The 18,184-nt window shown below is 37.2% G+C and overlaps 4 non-coding genes across 4 annotated transcripts; all 4 read right to left on the reverse strand.

Annotated features, from left to right (window-relative positions):
• Window positions 1–7,776: 7,776 nt before the first annotated feature.
• Window positions 7,777–7,848, reverse strand: TRNAC-GCA (transfer RNA cysteine (anticodon GCA)). Its single transcript has one exon. It is a non-coding gene; the product is annotated as a tRNA-Cys (tRNA).
• Window positions 7,849–8,198: 350 nt separating this feature from the next.
• On the reverse strand, window positions 8,199–8,270 carry TRNAC-GCA (transfer RNA cysteine (anticodon GCA)). Its single transcript has one exon. It is a non-coding gene; the product is annotated as a tRNA-Cys (tRNA).
• A 192-nt stretch (window positions 8,271–8,462) lies between these two features.
• TRNAC-GCA (transfer RNA cysteine (anticodon GCA)) lies at window positions 8,463–8,534 on the reverse strand. Its single transcript has one exon. It is a non-coding gene; the product is annotated as a tRNA-Cys (tRNA).
• A 68-nt stretch (window positions 8,535–8,602) lies between these two features.
• On the reverse strand, window positions 8,603–8,674 carry TRNAC-GCA (transfer RNA cysteine (anticodon GCA)). Its single transcript has one exon. It is a non-coding gene; the product is annotated as a tRNA-Cys (tRNA).
• Between the last annotated feature and the right edge of the window lie 9,510 nt (window positions 8,675–18,184).

Here is an 18,184-nt window from a genome sequence, read left to right on the forward strand (position 1 = left end):
CCTCTGGAAGAACTGGAGAATGATATGAACCAAGAGACATCAATCATACCAGATACTTCAATGAAGATGTGAAGAAAATGTTTTGAAATTATGAGAAGATATTTCAATTCATGCCTCATTGAAGAAGCATGAAGCTTCATTGTTATAAAGTTTTTGTGGATCATAATTTAGAGTAACGTAGAGTTATGGTGGTTCTTTAATCTATTTTAAGGCTTATTTACACCGTGGATAATTATGGCCAGAAAGTATACCTGGTTAATTTTAGTCATCAACGGTAAAGGTTACAAACAAGGTCAACTATTTTGAGGCTATACAAAGACTTGAAAAATGTAGGAAAAAAAACATGTGTGCTTTTTCTTAGCCAATGACTAAGTTTTTTTGTTTTTTTTTTTTTTCCTGCAATTCTATGTAGTTTAGGTTGCATGTAGAATCATTTATGCTTGACATGATCAATTTTGTTAGTGGAGTGACTCGAATCTCAATAAAGTGTTCTTATCTTAAGATATTTGATCAGCAAGGTAATCAGAATTTTACTTTCCATTGGAGTGATTCTTTTATCATTAGGGTTAAGTTTAGATTGCATGTTTAGAATCATTCAAGTTAGACATGATAGATCTTCCTTGTGGAGCGATTTGAATCTTAAACAAGTATTCTTGTTTTGAGATATTCGATTAACAAGGTAATCCGAATCTTACTTCCCTTGTAGTGATTTCCTTATCATTTGGTATCAGAGCTTTCCTTGGGTTGATTTCATCACCTACCCATAGAATATCATGATATTCTTTCAGTAGAAGTCTCCTTAAGTTTTTCGAACAAGGAGCGTACAGTTGATTACCCTTAGTGAGCTGTAGATCATTCTCGACCCAAAATTCGTAGGTCTTTACCTCCTGTTGTTTGATGACGTGGGTAGTTGTGTCTTTGGCAAAGGGTTATTTGATGCTCTCTTAGGCATCATTCCCTCGCTTTACTCTTCTAGTACTTGTATCTTCAAGAGCATTGGTTTTGTCGAACTCTTAGTTTCAACAACAGGAATGACCATGAAGGTGAGTTCATTGTGAGCAAGTCCTCGCTTCAGTTGGAGGGTTGATATCATCTTCATGCCATTGGGTTGTTTAATACTCATTTTGACAATGGTGGGTCATTATACTTTTAGTCGATCTATGGTTAACCCACGCCTCTACATATATGAGACCCATTTCAATTGTCTCATTTGACTCTCCTACTTTCTTTTGAAGGGAGAAAAGAAATTGTTAGGGTCGCACAACAACGCATACACTCGATCTAGATGAACACAAAGAACAGGATAGAGAAAATTGCAAGGAGAACTCTTAGATGAACACAAAGAACAGGATAGAGAAAATTGCAAGGAGAACTCTGGCTAAAAGAATTTGTATTGATGACTTCAAGTATGTACAGCAAGAGAGAATACAGAGAATACCAAGTTACCTTTTAAAAGCTCTACCGGACTGATATATATAGTTCAGTTTCCTATATATAACTTTACCAGATTTAACCATCTACTATATATAACTATTTACTATATATAGTTTTACCAGATTTAACCATCTACTATATATAGCTATTTACCATATATAGCTTTATCGGATATAGCTTTACCAAATATAGCTTTACCGGATATAACCATTGACCAAGCTATAAATAAGCACCATGCTCCATAACCTAACAGAAATTTTAGGGCCCGTACAAGAGTTTCCTATGCTCTCTGATAACGACGCTTCAGTTTCCACGGCCTATGGTCACAATTCCAAGTTTGTGGCCAGGAAGGCTTGGATGGCCGCTTTCTTGGGGCACTCGTACACTCTATGCTTCCCTTTGCATATGAACTAGGAAGGAGGTGGAAAATTGAAGTAGTTTTGATTATAGGGCTCTCGCTCTATGATAGCGCTCAAGTTTGCATTTTTGCCTTAACAAACGTTGAGGACTGCTTTCACATCTTTAGATAGCTCAATGACTATCTGAAGGATCGCTTTCTGGGAGCTGTCTAAGTTATCTCCTTGCTCGAAGCCAATAACCCTGTACATTAGTTTTTTGATGGACAACCTCTCCATGCCGCTTGCTACTATGTCAATCATGCAGTCTTGACAACAAGCTCTTTCATGTTTAAGTACCAACTATTGTCAAGGACTTCTTGCAAGTATTTCATATGTTCTTCGATGTCAACCAGTTGGTCAATGTGGTATTTTTTATTTTTTTTTGAATCACTTCTAGTGTTAACTTGGTTTTGATATTAACTGTCACAAACGTACTTCGATAAATTTGCAAGTGATTGTGGAGCATTCACTCTCACCACTAAGTGAGTTATATTATTCAAATTCGTGCCAGCTTCGGTCAGACGACATATACCTAAGCCTCTCGCCCCGCTTTGAGAAGATGGTTTTAGAAAATAGGGGCAGAGAAATTTAAAAAGAGAGTATGAAAATAATGTTATAGGCTCCCAAGCAAGAAAAGCACATAAAAGCTCAAATAACATATAACCCGAGTAGGAAAAATAGACGACTAATTGCACCAGCCTATAATACACTTTGAGACATGTCAAATCTATTAGGCATAGATATGATTTTGCTAAAACATCATATTTTAAAATTACAACCTAATACAACAAGAAAGCAATAAAGAAGTACAACATATAAAAGAATTTGACATGACATGAGCAACATGTCTTGGACAAGCATGACCGTGACACTTCACATTATATATAACAAGTTAACACTTGTTTTAGAGTTTTGAACCACCATGAATCACAGTTTCCATCCTTCAAATCATATCCTCAAGGATGTAGTCTTTTTATATTATGTTTATTTATTTATTTATTATAGTATTATTATTATTATTTTATCACAATATTACAACCAAGTCCTTTTGTCCTTTTGTTTCACGAAAAACTCGGGGTCGAGCTCTAAAATCGTATCAAAAGTTTGTACCGTCAAAACTAGCTAACAAAAAAATTAGAAAAACATGAACCCAACTAGTCAAATTGCACCATATCAGTCCAAGTGAACTAGAACAACTGATTAGAGATTGGACTAGACTACTTAGATTGGACAAAACTAGCTCGATACTGTTTAGATTGAATCGATTGACTAAATAGTGTGTGTTTACCATGTTTCAACTTTTCATTGGCAAACAAACTTACAATTTCCTCTTCGAAAATAATAAACTTTGATGTTTGAACGTGTTCAATTTGATTTGTGGTTTTCAAAAAATTATAAGAGAACTACCTTAGTGTAGATGGATGGAAACTCTACACAAAATTGAGAAGAAAATGGTTTGAATTTGTATTCCATTCAATGGAGACGCGATGTCTAGGATTTGACACAAGAAACTGACCCGTCAACCGATACTAGTGGAATGACAACGATTGCACTCAAACTCTTGCGGAGTGGGACAGTGATTGTGCACTCACACTCTTGTGGTAAAACGCCGTGAAAAATTCAGACTTCGTAAAAAACATCGGTTATGTTCGAGTAACGATTGTGCACAACACTTGTTCTAATTTAGCGAACAAGGCAACCGTGAAAAATTCAGACTTCGTGGAAAACATTAGCGTATGTTAGAACCTCGATTAAGAGAAATGTTTAAAAAAACGTGAGCGAAGAATACGTTGTACCACTGCGCTAAAGACCCCCTTGTGATACAATTATAGACCTATTTGAGTTGAAAGCATGAAAAGAGGGGAACAACCATGACGGTTTAATAGGACAAATTTAGACTACGCAAAAAACATCATGTTCGAGATTCGATTGAGATAATTGTTTCAAAAACATGAACGAGAAAAAGGGTCGGCCCTATCGGGTTCAACCGGTGACCTCTTGATCTACAGTTGAATGCTCTACCACTAAGCTAAGGCCCCCCTTGTGATACAATAATCGGTGACCTCTTGATTTGCAGTCAAATGTTCTACCACTGAGCTAAGACTCCCTTGTGATACAATAAAGGACCTATCTAAGATGATAGCATGATAAAAGGGCTCTACCACAGAGCTAAGGACCCCTTTGTGATACAATAAAAGACCTATCTAAGATGATAGCATGATAAAAGGGGTACAAGCATCATCGTGCAGCAGTGGGACAGAGATTGTGCGGTGCACAACACTAGGTGGGACAGTGATTGTGCACCGCAACACTTGTTCTAACCTATCAACAAGTCAGCGGTGAAAAATTCAGACTGTGTAGAAAACTTTGGCGTGTGTTTGAGACTCGATTGAGAGAAATGTTTAAAAAAATGTGAGCGAAAAAAAAAGGCCCTACCGAGTCCGAATCGGTGACCTTTTGATCTGTAGTAAATGCTCTACCACTAAGCTAAGGATCTCATTATGATACAATAAAAGACCTATCTAAGATGATAGCATGATAAAAGGGTGATGGTGTTGTTATAACACATGCGGAAGCAATTTGGATCTTAGACACTCTAAGTACATCAATTATATAGTAAATTAGCTAGCATGTTCATAAGCATTAAAACTAAAAAGTTTGAGTACTAACCTTTTGTAGTTCAAATTTCTTTTTCCTCACGAACTGGTTTCGAACCACTACTAGTGTCTTCCGTACTATTCTTCGGCCTTAGAACGGGATTGTGGAATCCAGTGAGTGACTAAACTTGGAAGAGATTTAGTATATTTGAAGAGAGAGTTTGTGATGGTTTTTCTCCCGAAAGCTGTTAGCAAGTAGCCGCTACGCTGTATTGCTAAGAGGCTTTCCTTGTTTTTCACTTGTTCAATACTGGTCCGCTATGAGCAAAGCGAATAGAGGAAGGCACAGACCGTTCCCGGAGTACCAACTACCATGTAATGTTGTAGCAACTATGTTGTAGTGAGGGGTAGTTGACTTCGTCAAGGTTTTTCCGAGAAGACTTTCCATGTACCTTGATCACTCTATTCATAGAGTCATATTTACATGTTCATGCAAATTTGAGATTACCAAATTTTGACACTCAAATGTGTGGGATTATGAGGCAAGCATGCAAGTTTGAGTTAACCAAATTTTAACACTCAAAATTCCACTAACTCAAACATGTATTTTTTCATTAAGTGAAGTCAACCTTTTGACTTTCTCCATTTTAATTCAACAATTAATTTAAATAATTAATTTCAAATTAAAGTAATATTAAATGATTAAAGTAATATTAAATGTCAATCCTAATCAAGTTCAATACATTGATTAAAATATTTAAATCTTATTTAAATATCTCCGATTCTCTATTATTGTTTAATTCGTAAATAAAACAAAAATGGGTTAAATATATCATATATATTTAGCGCCTATTCCCTAATTTGAATTCGAACACTTTGAACTCACTCGTCACACTGTTTATGGTTTAGTCTGATATGAGCTAGCAGAGGGACCTAATGGACCTATAGATCATGGGCTCCAACGATCCAAGATTAACTAGTTAAACTCATTAACCTTGTTAACCAACATTCGTTAACTACTAGGACACTCCACTATAGCTTAGTAGTTGCACTCCCCTCACTATAGATATATTTCTGTCCATTTGATATAACCATGATTAGTAAGTCGATCATTCACAAATTGTTCATAACTAGAGCTGGGTCAATTTACCGTTTTACCCCTGAAGTTACTTCTTGTTCCTTATGTCTCGCTGATCCTCTAATGAACAATTGGTTTGTTATCCAACCAGTAAACCAAATCCCTCTCAGGCCAATGAGAGGGTGGACCCCTTGTTCAAGACCTTGAGTCAGTACTTAAGGGAACTACCTCTCTTCTATCCCTAAAAGTGGGTAGGAGTAAATTCCATCTTGCACCCCACGTCCCCAGACATTCACCGAGTCTTACCCTTGAAATGGGAGGCCTATTGAGTCAGCGAACTCGAGCCACTCTCACCCATGCAAATCTAAGGATAATTCCGAATAAACAGGAGTTCATGGTTAACTCAGGATTAAGATCAAGTTACCTAGGTCATCGAATAAAAAGAAAATCAGTCTCAACAGTAAACGACATTATAAAGTGAGAGTGATTTTTTTCATGGTCCGATCTTATGCAATACTCATTGCATAGGACGCCCCTACTCACATGTCTCCGCATGTACAATTTAGTGATCACATTGTTTATGTCATATACAAAAGTGGGCCGCATTCATAGTGTCCCAGGATAAGGTACTCAGCCTTATCCCTGTACTATAGATCATTTTGACTATATTATTGAACTTGATCCACTCTTATGTCTCTACATATAGTTCAAGTAATCATATTATAGTTAGAGTGTTATTAGTTTATTGGATTTAGATTAATAATCGTAAAATTCACTTTATTCAAAAACAATTTTTACTGAATAAACATCAATAATAACTTTATTGAAAATAGAATATGTTTTTGTTTACAAACGATGAGTTTTAGGACATAGTGATTGTGCATCACAATACTTGTTCTAACCTATCGAACAAGTGTGGAAAATTTAGACTGCAGAAAACCTTACACTCCCAAAAAGTGATGAGAGATAAGAATATTAATAAAAAAAAAAGGCCCTACCAAGTTTGAATCAATGGCCTCTTGATTTGCAATCAAATGCTCTACCACTAAGCTAAGGATCCTATTGTGACACAATAAAAGATTTATCTAAGATGATAGCATGATAAAAGGGCTCTACCACTATGCTAAAGACCCCTTTGTGATACAATAAAAGACCTATCTAAAATGATAGCATGATAAAAGGGGTACAAGAATCATTGTGCGGTAGTGGAATAGCGATTGTGTAGTGCACAACACTTGTTCTAACCTATCGAACAAGTCAGCGGTGAAAAATTCAGATTGTGTAGAAACCTTGGTGTGCGTTCGAGCCTCAAATGAGAGAAGTTTTTAAAAATCGTGAGCGAAGAATACGCTGAAAACAATCAAATGCGCTACTAAAGAGTGATGAGAGAAAAGAATAAAAAAAAGGGTTATACCGAGTTCGATTTAATGACCTCTTGATCTATAGTCAAATACTCTACCACTAAGCTAAGGACCACCTTGTGATACAATAAAAGATCTAACTAAGATAAGAGCATGATAAAAGGGGTACAAGCATCATCGTGCGGCAGTGGGATAGCGATTGTGTAGTGCACAACACTAGGTGGGACAGTGATTGTGCAGAAAACCTTGGCGTGCGTTCGAACCTCGAAGAGAAATGTTTAAAAAATGTGAGCGAAGAATATGTTGAAAAAGATTAAATGCAGGGAAAAGAATAAAAAAAAAAAAAAAAGACTTATTAGGTTAGAACCGATAACCTCTTGTAAAAAAAAAAAAAAAAGACTTATTAGGTTAGAACCGATAACCTCTTGATGTGTAGTCAATTGCTCAACCACTAAACTAAAAACCTCTTATGATACAATAAAAGACCTATCTAAAATGATAGCATAATAAAAGGGGTACAAGCATCATAAAAAGGGCCATATCGAGTTTGAACTGATGACCTCTTGATCTGCAATCAAATGCTCTACCACTAAACGAAAGACCCCCTTATGATACAATAAAAGACCTATCTAAGATGATAGCATGATAAAAAGGGTACAAGCATCATCGTGCGGCAGTGGGACAGCAATTGTGCGGTGCACAACACTAGGTGGGGCAGCGATTGTGCACCGATACACTTATTCAAACCTATCGAACAAGTCATAAAAAATTCAGAATTCAACCTATGCAGAAAACCTTGACGTGTGTTCGAGCCTTAGTTGAGAGAAATGTTTAAAAAACGTGAGTGAATAATAGGATGAAAACAATCAAATGCACTACCAAAGAGGGATGAAAGAAGAATTAAAAAAAGCGCCCTATCGGGTTCAAACCGATGACCTCTTGATCTGCAGTCAAATGCTCTACCACTGAGCTAAGGACCCCCGTTTGATACAATAAAAGACCTATTTAAAATCATAGTATGCACTACCAAAGAGTGATGAGAGAAAAGAACTAAAGAAAAGGCCCTACTGGGTTCAAATCGATGACCTCTTGAACTGCAGTCAAATGCTCTACCACTAAGCTAAAGACCCCCTTGTGATACAATAAAAGATCTATCTAAGACCATAGCATGATAAAGGGGTACACTTGTTCTAACCTATCAAACAAGTCAGCGGTGAAAAATTCAATTCAGACTATGCAGAAACCCTTGACGTGCTCGAGCCTCAATTGAGAGAAATGTTTAAAAAAACGATGCACTAATAAAAAGTGATGAGAGAAAAGAATAAATAATAGGGCCCTACCGGGTTCGAACCGATGATCTCTTGATTTGCAGTCAAATGCTCTACCACTGAGCTAAGGACCCCCTCATGATACAATAAAAGACCTATATAATATGATAACATGATAAAAGGGGTACAATGTTAACCTAGAACAAGTTAGTGAAAAATTCAGATTATGTAGTAACGTAGCCTCAATTGAGAGAAATTGAGCGAATAATACGATTAAAACAACCAAATGCACTACCCAAGAGTGATGAGAGAAAGAATTAAAAGAAAGGGCCCTATCGGGTTCGAACCGGTGACCTCTTGATCTGCAGTCAAATGCTCTACCACTAAGCTAAGGACCCGCTTGTGATACAATAAAAGATCTATCTAACATCATAACATGCGGTGCACAACACTACATTAAAAAAAAGGGGCCCTACCGGGTTCAAACTAGTGACCTCTTAATCTGCAATCAAATGCTCTACCACTAAGCTAAGGACCCCCTTATGATACAATAAAAGACCTATCCAAGATCATAGCATGATAAAAGGGGTACAAGCATCATCGTACGGCAGTGAGACAGCGATTGTGCACAGCAACACTTGTTCTTGTTGGGTTTTATGTCCTAAAACTCATAGTTTGTAAACAAAAACATATTCTATTTTCAATAAAGTTATTATTGTTATTTATTCAGTAAAGATTGTTATTGAATAAAGTGAACTTTACGATCATTAATCTAAATCCAATAAACTAAGAACACTCTGGCTATAGTATAATTACTTGAACTATATGTAGAGACATAAGAGTGGATCAAATTCAAGTATATAGTCAAAATGATCTATAGTATAAGGACAAGGCTGAGTACCTTATTCTGGAGACACTATGGATGCGGCCCACTTTTGTATATGATATAAACAATGTGATCACTAAATTGTACGTGGAGACATGTGAGTGGGGGCGTCCTATGCAATGAGTATTGCATAAGATCGGACCATGAAGAAAACCACTCTCACTTTATAATGTCGTTTACTGTTGAGACTGATTTTCTTTTCATTCGATAACCTACCTAGGTAACTCGATTTTAATCCTGAGCTAACCATGAACTCCTGTTTATTCGGAATTATCCTTAGATTTGCATGGGTGAGAGTGGCTCTAGTTCGTCGACCCAATAGGCCTCCCATTTCAGGGGTAAGACTGGGTGAATGACTGGGGACGTGGGGTGCAAGATGGAATGCACTCCTACCCACTATTAGGGATAGAAGAGAGGTAGTTCCCTTAAGCATTGACTCCAGGTCTTGAACAAGGGGCCCTACCCTCTCATTGGCCTGAGAGGGATTCGGTTTACTGGTTGGACCACAAACCAATTGTTCATTGGAGGATCAGTGAGACATAAGGAACAAGAAGTAACTTCACGGGTAAAACGGTAAATTGACCCAGCTCTAGTTACGAACAACCTGTGAAGGATCGACTTACTAATCATGGTTATATCAAATGGACAGAAATATATCTATATTGAGGGGAGTGCAACTACTAGGCTATAGTGGAGTGTCCTAGTAGTTAATGAATGTTGGTTAACAAGGTTAATGAGTTTAACCGGTTAATCTTGGATCGTTGGAGCCCATGATCTATAGGTCCATTAGGTCCCTCTGCTAGCTCATATCAGACTAAACCATAAACAGTGTGACGAGTGAGTTCGAAGTGTTCGAATTCAAATTAGGGAATATGCGCTACATATACACGATATATTTAACCGCATTTTTGTTTTATTTACGAATTAAACAAAAAGAGAGAATATGAGATATTTAAATAAGATTTAAATATCTTAATCAATTATGGAAATTGATTGGGATTGAAATTAATATTAAATATTAATTAATAGTTTAATTAATCATTTAATGTTATTTTAATTTAAAATTAATTATTCAAATTAATTGTTGAATTAAAATGAAGAAAGTCAAAATGTTTGACTTCATTTAATGGAAAAATACATGTTAGTGGAATTTTGAGGTGTCAAAATTTGGTTTAACCAAACTTGCATGCTTGCCAAATCGGTGACCTCTTAATCTGCAATCAAATGCTCGACCACTGAGCTCAGAACCCCCTTGTGATACAATATAAAAAAAGAGGTACAAGTATGATTGTGTGGCAGTAGGATAGCAATTGTGCACCGCTACACTTGTTCTAAAACCTAACGAACAAGTCAGTAACACTAATGGGACATTGATTGTGCACCACAACACTTGTTCTAACCTAGCGAACAAGTGAGCAGCACTATTCAAATGCTCTACCACTTAGCTAAGGACCCCCTTGTGATATAATAAAAGACCTATCTAAGATGATAGCCTGAAAAGAGGGGTACAAGAATTTCGAGCCTAGATTGAGAGAAATGTTTAAAAAATGTGAGTGAAGAAATACGTTAAAAATAATCAAATGCACGCTGAAGAGTGATGGGATAAAAGAATAAAAAAAGGGCACACCGAGTTCAAACCAGTGATGTAACAACCGTACAAAATAAAATAAAATAGAATAAGTAAATAAGTAAAAATAAAATTGTAACTAATACCATTTCTCCACTAATATGACCCAACTTCTTCTCCAAATATCTCAACACATCAAGACAATTCTAAAAAAACAAAAAAACAAAAAAAAAATGGGAAATTTCCATGAGAGAAATGTTGCCCTTCCTTGAAAAGGAAAAAAAAAAAAAAACAGAAAGAAAAAAAAAAAAAAAGTCAGATTTGAGAAAAAACGAAAATAGTCTTCACAGATAGAAAACCAAAATAGCCTTGACAGGTAGACTCAGATTTACCTGAAGAGGGATGTGTTAAGGTACACATTAAATCATTCCTTTTAGTTTATCCTAATTTCAGTCTAGGAAATCAGAGCCAATTATATCTAGATCTTGACTTTTCAAATCATTAGCAAAATGAATTAAATTATAAACTAATAATATCTCGTAAATCCAAAATTAAGAGGAGAAAAAAAAATAAGAAAAATAAAGAAACATTAGAAACTAATAATATCTTCAAATGTAAATCCAGAATTAAAAGGAGAAAAAATAAATAAATAAAGAAACAGACAGATTGGGAAAGAAGGATCCATTCGAATAAAAATAGAGTTTTATATATATGTATAGATGGATGGTATAACGTTATAAGACTTTTCGCATGAAGTCTAACGCATGAACCATTGTAAGAGTTAGAGAATTGAAGTGAAATTGATGTTATGGATTCATATAGGTTAACTTGGATACAAAGGACAAAATTGAACTTTCATTAAGGATAAATTGGTGACACCCGCCCAAGCTAATCACGTTGACTTTACTAGGATAGGCTAAAAATCGTATGAATTATGATATGTATGAACTGGGTCGTACGATGTCGTATGATAGTATGTTATGATGTATGAGTTATGACGATGTATGAGTTGTATTGTATGATGTCGTATACTAGTATATGATGATGTACGAGTGTATGATGATGTATGAGTTACGATGCTTGATGATGTGCATAGTATATATATATTTTGATGAATAACGTATTTGATATACTTGATGCACTTTATGACAATATGATGAGTATGATGATTGTGTGACGTTTACCTTAATATGATGATGTTTTCCATATTGAGCTTGATATATGATGATGAGTGCCATATTGCATCATGTCGTTAGATCGACATAAAACACAACCCTAAGAGCATGAAAATGATATTAATTTAAATATCCACGAGTATGTGTTACCTAGAGTAACAAAAAAGATGAAACTAGAGGGTTGTGTCAGAGGAGACATTACGATGGATTTAGAGAGACCTCATGCATATTGTATATTCATAAGCATAGGGCTACTTCCTCTAGAGATGATGAGTGCGAACACACACAGTATGTTGATGTGTGCGAATGTGCACGAGCGCGAATGCGTACAGATGAGGTTGTTGGTTTCGCTAACCTCCGGACGTCGCTACAGATTAGCTTGACCAGAGGGTCCAGGAGGTGTGCGAGCGCCCTAGGGATTCACACTCGCACGTGTGAATCGTGTGTAGGGAAGTACTACACATCCAATTTGTCCGAGACTGGAGGCCACCCCTAAGATGATTAGAGATACGATTCTAAGTCATAATTGCATTTGCATGGCCCCCTATAATGGGACCACTTACTGAGTATTATTTGAAATACTCAGGCCGTGTGCCACATCATTTTTCAAGTAAAGGCAAGGCGCACTTGTACGGAGGACGGCGGCATCGCGAGTAGAGACTTTAACACGTGCATAGGGTAGACTCATATTTAAATTCCTAACTCATATTTAAATTCCTAGTCTTAAGTTAGAATAGGTTGTTTCACATTTCATTGTTTTAAATTATTTTGTATTCGTTTTTATTTTCTCTAAATTTTAGTATTTCGTGTTTAAACATGTAAGACCATGACTGTGTTTTCTAGAGAAGAAGTTATTTTAAACGTTTTTCGAAGTTTACGTTATAAATGACGTTCATGTAAAAGTTATATTTTCGCATTATAGATGTGCATGAGACGTTAGTAGCGACTCCGAGTATGTGAAAATTTAGGGTCGTTACAGATGACCTCTTAATCTACAGTCAAATGCTATACGACTAAGCTAAAGATTCTCTTGTTATACAATCAAAGACCTATCTAAGATGAAAACATGACAAAAGAGGTTTGAAACAGGTATGTGGCCATAGACAACATGCCTTGGACAAGCATGACCGTGACATGTGGCAAGCCTCCCAGTTGCACGTAGGGTGTGTGGGGATATACTTTTGTTCGTTTCAACTTCTTTTCTACTATTTTTTGTCCCGATTTCAATACTAACCCTAGTTTTATGTGAAATAGGTTCCACTAAAGAAATTTTGAAAATTTTGGACACTTTTCTATTAAAAAAATTGAACATAGGAAGGCACGCAACGACCATGTAAGAGATCACACAGATTCTAGGGAGTAACACTTGTAGGAATTGCTTGGTAACGCATACATGCTAGTAAAACTAAACCCTAAGCGGATTGATTTGGTACGACTTGAGCCTAGTACGATCGGATCAGCATGAGAATAGTCACACTTGTTATTGGTATAATTGAACTATTCTTTGCATAAGGTAATGAACTATTTTTATACTAATACATAATCGTGTTGTAATGGAGGATAAAAATCGCTCCGAGCACTTATGAATGTTATCACCTCATTGATCATGTGCGACTAAATGTGTAACAACCCAGATCCACCGCTAGCAGATATTGTCCTCTTTGAGCTTTCCCTCAAGGCTTGTCTGCTAGGGGAAGGTTTCCACACCCTTATAAAGGTGATTTGTTCTCCTCCCCAACTAATGTGGGACATCACAATCCACCCCCCTTCAGAGCCCAGCGTCCTCGCTGGCACTCGTTCCTTTACCTAATCGATGTGGGACCGCCCCCAAATCCACCCCCCTTTGGGGCCCAGCGTCTTTACTGGCACACCGCCTCGTGTCTACCCCCCTTCGGAGAACAGCGAGAAGGCCGGCACATCATTCGGTGACTGGCTCGAATACCATTTGTAACGACCCAGATCCACCACTAGCCGATATTGTCCTCTTTGGGCTTTCCCTTATGGGCTTTACCATTTGCTCAAGGCTAAGGTTTCCACACCCTTATAAAGGTGATTTGTTCTCCTCCCAACGAATCTCGGACATCACAATAATGTAATAGCCCAAAAATAAATAAAGAAATAAACGAATAAACATAATTATAAAAATAGTTAAAATAATAATAATAATAAAATTAATTAATTAATTAATTAATTAAAAAAATCTTTCCCCACTTCTCTCCACTAACCTCTCCATTAACCTCTCATCCCTCCTCACAATTATCTCTCCTCAACCTTATGACAGCAACAAAAAAGAAACAGAAAATCAATAATCGTAAGATTTACTTGAGAAAAAGAAATGAAAATGACTTTTACCCAGTTGAGATTCACGGGAGATTTACGTGAAGATAGATCTGATCAACAAGGTATATATTAAATCTTTATTTTCTTTTATCCTATTTTCTTAGAAATCACAACTAGATCTTCCTTGAATTATTACAATGATCTGAGTTAGAAACTAAATGTCAATCATTTATACGATTCTAGTAAATCACGTCAGATTAGTAATATTAGATTAAATTTTTCAGTAGCCAAATGAATAGATTAAAGATAGAATTGACAAGAAAACTTTTGAATAGGAAACACTGAGATAAGGAAAGATTTGGAAACAGAGATCACTGGAAATTTGGACGGCAGGACAACAGAATTAAAAGGAAACAGATTAAAAAAAAAAAAAGAAGATTAGGGAATTAAAAACCACAAACAAAAAAAAGAAGATTAGGGAATTAAAAACCACAAACTAAATATAGAGGGAAAAAGGTAAACATAGAGGGTAAATAGAGAGAGTAAGCTGTATCTACTTTCTTATACAACAGTATTAAAAATAAGATTTTTAATAAAAAATATAATTATAGATATATAACATTTCAAACTTTTAACAATGGACCAATGTAAATGAGAGAAATAATGTTGTAGAGTTCAAACCTGAAACTAATGTCATGGGCTCATATAGGTTGACTCGAATTTCAAAGGACGGAATCGAACTTTAATTAAAGATATATTCGTGACAACGACTTAAGCTGGCTAGGTAAGTGACCTTACTATCGACATGGTTATATTTGATGTTGACACGTACCCTGTGGTTCTGCACGTGTCATATATATTGATATGTGTGAATTGTCTGTGGATCGATATGCTTCCTATATGTTATGTTATGTTATGTTATAATATGTGGATTATATGATAATAATTATGGTACGATGTGCTCTAGAAGATGTTTGAGATAGGATACGAGAAGGATGCACAAAACGAAATGTAACGATAGGAGTAAGATACGTTCATGAAACGCTAAGGTTAGATTACACACCGGAGTGCTATGGATAGGAGAGATTGATGAAAGAATACGGTTAGGTTATGGGTAGAAAGGGATAGGTTTGTGATAGATTGATAGAACGATGGTGTTAGGATTACACCGTAAGGAAAACGAAACAAAACGAAACGAAACGAAATGAAACGAAAGATAGGTCCCATCATTTCATTGCATGTGATTGTTGCATTTAACTTGGGGTCACTTACTGAGTATTTCTTTAAATACTCAAGCCATGTGCTACTACATTTTTCAGGTTAAGGCAAGGCATCCCTGTACGGCTGACGACGGCATCGCAACTCGAGATCATGGCACATACATAGGAGAGTGACATTTATTTTCTTAGACTTAGGATAGAATAGGATGTTTTAAACTTAAACGCTTATTTATTTTATTTCGAGTCTTTTGTTGTGTCGTTTTAATGATATTTTCGAAACACGTAAGTCCATGGTTGTGTTTTAAGTTAAAGGTCATGTTTTATGGAATTTAAATGAAGTTTTCCGCATTCAATGTTTATGGTACGTATACAATAGCGACCTTAAATTAAGTAGAAAATTTCGGGTCGTTACAAAATGCATGATGTACAGTATAGTAACTCTAGGTGATTGATTGTGTAAATCTTCATGTAGAGTGAAAGTAGTGGAAAAGTAATAAGACTAGGGTGTGAGTGTCAGTTTGGTTAGACTATGACCTAAGAGGGAACGCCTCCAGTAATCCGAGTGCATTAGAATCGTCAGGGACAATTAGAGGGTGTAGCCCTAGTGCTCCCGACCGAACCAGACTCGAGGAGTTGAAACTGAAAAACTTGGTGACATAAATCTATGTCAAGGCTGCCAAACTGCCCTAGGGACCTATAAGGCCACCACAACAACCTTGGTAAACAAAGGTAGATGCCTAGGCTGATAGCATTCGATTCAATATTTATAGAGGTCCACTTTTCTTTCCACTCTGGTACGGTACCATTGAGCTAGGCGTGAGGTTGATTAAGGATATGAGAATTGATAGTTCAGTTGAATCACCTTGCACGGTGGTAAGCGTTGATCATGCAGGTAATTAGTAGAGCTGACACGTACAAGGGGGTCGCTCCGCCCAACTTTGGGCCACTACATGGACCTATGGGATGGGTTTGCCAGCTAACCTTCCATGGATGACGAGAAGGTTAGCACTCTCATGTTGTCCCCACCTTGAAGAGAGAGTTCTTTGAGATAGTGCCTCAACCTTGGATACCGTTTACTGTTGCGTAAGCTAAGTTAGCTACCCAAGTCTAAGAACAACAATAGCCCTTCACCGTTTACCGTTGCGTAAGCTAAGTTAGCTACCCAAGTCTAAGAACAACAATAGCCCTTCACCTAGAACTTTGAGTAAATCTCGTGGTAACCTACTATGTTAAGGATGCAATAAGAGTCTACAAAAGGTTGCTTAATAGGTATATCTATATACTAAACCCTTCCTACATTTTCTTTTTCAGGTGCATGATGCTACTGGTCGAGGCGAGGGGGGGTGCTCGGTGTCACGATCGTACTTTTTCAACCATGCGGTGTTGTGATCTTGATACGCTCACGACCAACCTAGAGAAATTTAAAGTCTCATATTCATTTTTTGTCTGCCTTTGTGGCTTCGTCAGACCTTAAGTGAGGTTTATTTTCGTCAATCGAATATCACTTGTGCGAAATTTAAGCTTGTTCGGTCACACGTCGCACAGTTAAAAAAATACGACTGTGACAGTTGGTATCGGAGTCATACTTCGTGTGTCTAGTTAGACAAGATTGTTAGAGAAATGAATTCGAGGGTCAAATGAAAGTAGCACCAGTTCATCAAGAGTGTCAGTATTGACAGAGCAGTTGTGTTGTCAAGATCGAAAACAAGTCATGGGTTGAAGCCAAAACTCCCTCAAGTTCATTAGTGTTGTGTGTCGACGCCTCATTGTGGGGAGATCTAACCATCAAGCAAGACCAAACTCATTTATCAAGGGTTTGGGGTTTCAAATTGGGCTAGAGATTCAATAAAAGGCACATAAGTCGAGTGTCTTCCAAAGAACCATTCACATTAGAGGAAAAGTGTCAATGGTTGCAAAGTAGAGAAGCCGGGGTCAGACGAGACAAGCGTCCGCCAAGTGCCAAGTTGAGCACAACAGAAGTCCTTATTGGGGGAACGATCTTGTTGTAGAGAGGCGACCGAGTTTGAGTGGGGGAGAGCTCGAGTGAATGGGTTACTCACCCTGTGAATGTGCTCTAAAGTATGAGGACACGTGTATTTCTTGAGTCACCACTTCGTGCCTAAGGTGAGTGGTTTCAAGAGGATCAAGACTAGCATCAGCTCGAGAAGTGAGCATCAGTTGTACGTTGGAAAATAAAAGTGAAGCTGTAGGAAGAGCAAACAAGTGTCAAGGCAGCGATCACCACATGAAGGTGGCCAGTTGAAGAGTTGACTGAATTTTAGTGCAACACAAAGCTATGTTACAAGCTTTCTGCTACGGTAAGGGTTGGTGTCACTATGAGTAAATGTTGTGCTTGGCTTACGAGCCTCACCTCGAGGGGTGCGCTTTTATGTGCAATTGAGAGAATACGATGAGTGAGGCAAAGTGGCCAAGCTTGGGGTGCACTTCCCCAAGCCTAGGCGAGAATATGTCAAAACTAGTTAGTTTGTCTTGCTTTGTCTGGTGAGTCTTGATTCGAGTCTAAGGGTAAGGGAGACTCCAAAGGGGATAACCCACAACCATAATACTACTTTTTTTGCCGTGCTTATGTTGCGACTCTCAAAGATCGAGGGAAGGTCTGTTAGTGGGATAGCTCATAAGTAGTCCGCAATTTATGTATTCAATCTAAAGGACATATTTCTAATGAGTCCGTCCGCAGCCAGTTCAAAGTTAGATCATCATCGAGGATGATGCCAAGATTAAGTGTGGGAGAGTGTCACAATTTGTGGTGTGATTGTGCCCCCAAGTAAGTTATCGAGTATGATGACTAGTTTAAGTGGGGGAGAATATCACAATGATACTATGGAGAGAGTAGGTTGTGACCCTCACGTAGCGACAAGTAAAGTGGCAACTCTCAAGTGGCGCCCATCCAACCATGCAA

Source organism: Cucurbita pepo, chromosome 4, assembly GCF_057944985.1.
Source record: "Cucurbita pepo subsp. pepo isolate OVF chromosome 4, ASM5794498v1, whole genome shotgun sequence".
NCBI classification, from domain to species: domain Eukaryota; kingdom Viridiplantae; phylum Streptophyta; class Magnoliopsida; order Cucurbitales; family Cucurbitaceae; genus Cucurbita; species Cucurbita pepo.